This window comes from Sinocyclocheilus rhinocerous, unplaced genomic scaffold (assembly GCF_001515625.1).
Source record: "Sinocyclocheilus rhinocerous isolate Xijiao unplaced genomic scaffold, SAMN03320098_v1.1 scaffold269, whole genome shotgun sequence".
NCBI lineage: Eukaryota > Metazoa > Chordata > Actinopteri > Cypriniformes > Cyprinidae > Sinocyclocheilus > Sinocyclocheilus rhinocerous.
In genome coordinates this window covers 691,603-693,424 of record NW_015652298.1, presented here as the reverse complement: position 1 = coordinate 693,424, position 1,822 = coordinate 691,603, and the positions used below count along the sequence as shown (strand labels likewise).

Genomic DNA, 1,822 nt, shown 5'->3' with positions numbered 1-1,822 from the left:
TATGAGCGAATCATTTGGGAGTCGTTGAGCAAGTAAGGTAAAAATAAATGCATATTATAAGACAATGAAAGTGTTTTTTGACCTTGCATGCATGTCAGCCTGTTGTTGGGGACTCCCAAAACCAAAATATAATCCTTTCATAACCCATAATAGGGGCAGTTTAAATTAAATGTAAATAGAGTTCAAGTAAAACTTGAACTACTGTACTATTTACACAGTAAACATTTAAAATGCAAGTTGGAAAAGAAATGTGATCAGTATTTTCCACATACAGTTTAACATTAATAATAACAAACATTAATCTAATAAAATGCTCTCGAATTACCATTTATAAAAGAAGCAAACTACAATTCCATGTATTTATTAAGTGTATGTATGTAAGTGATATTTACACAAGTTAGTATTTGTTAATGAATTGATTGTTAATTTTAAAATGATTTTGGAAACCAAAAATCAAAACGATAGCCTAATATTATTGTTGTAATACCACATTTTGTTTAAATCATTTCCGAGTATGTACCTTTGCCCTTATTTATTTATTTTTTGCATTATGAATGATATATGATATATATGAACAATTATATATATTGTCTTTTTTGACAATTCATTGCCATTTATGCTTTTTATGCAATTAGGGTGCACATGTTTTTACCAGAACACCTTTAAACAAAGTGATGTTTACTAAGTATCAGCTCAGTACACCGAGTAGTTCAGAGGAAGCGCCAATCACAGTACATCACATGTAGTCAGAGAGGTTGCATCAAAGAGGCTATTTTCTTATCGCCACATCCAGATCATAATTCATTTCCATAATTCCATCCATTACTTTAAGTTGTTTTTCAGCAAAGGCGGCTTCTATTAAAAGCCTCAAGCCTTAGCAACCAGCCTGGACTATTCATCTGAACCAAAACTTCACCTCCCGAGCCTTGATGCATGGCATCCTTCATAACACATTTAGCGAGAGAAAAACAAGGGGGCTGTGTGTGTCTGTGCATGAGTGTTGGTCCGAGTGAGCGTCGTAAGTGGGAGGGAGAAACGTTTGGCGCACAGAGAGTTAAATTCACTCTTAATACAGAGCTCAGCCTTCAGAAGTTCTCCAGCCCACACTACAAACCACGACACGTCAGACATTCTCTTGTCTTGTGTCAGAGTGCTCACGCATGCATCGAAACAACACTCTTAAGACCGAGCTACCATTGTTTTCACTCGCGTGCGGACTGCATTGCAGCATTAGAGCTCGAGGCAAAACCCGTCCCGTGTGGCCTTTCCCACCTGTGGTTTTGCTCGGGTAACAATCTCCTGGTTGCATCACACCAGGCGACTTCACTAACCATTGCAGTGGCTTTTCATTAAGACGCAATCTGGGGTCCAGCCTGACCGTATACAAATCTCCACAAAGGTGAAGGTGCGCAAAACAGCGAGGGGCCGTTGATGCTGTTTATCGCACGGCTGCAGCACAGCGTGTATTCAACACGTCTCCCTCGCTCTCATCTCCCCTCTGTCATGATTCATCTCAGACGGACTCGTTAAGAAAGCTGGATTTAATCTGAAATCTTCACACAGTGTGTGTCCACCATGCATTTTTAAGCAGCATCTTCAAGGATATGCGTGCATATCTTTTGAAAGGAGTTTGATCAACTCAGAAAGATGCATGCAGAGCTGCAACATTAGAATTTTGATGATAAATCACTGCACTAGGGGAGTATTTGTGCAAATTTATCACATTTTGGGAAACTGTTTCTATTCAGTTTGTTATATGTCAACACTTGTTATTAGGAAATACTTATATCAAGTATTATACTATATGTAAAAAAAAATTTTT

At 38.0% G+C, this 1,822-nt stretch overlaps 1 protein-coding gene across 3 annotated transcripts in view; it reads right to left on the bottom strand.

The window, feature by feature from the left end:
• Positions 1-1,822, bottom strand: part of LOC107714507 (SRSF protein kinase 1-like) — a 54,081-nt gene that overhangs the window by 33,808 nt on the left and 18,451 nt on the right. The gene's annotated exons all lie outside the window — the stretch shown is intronic.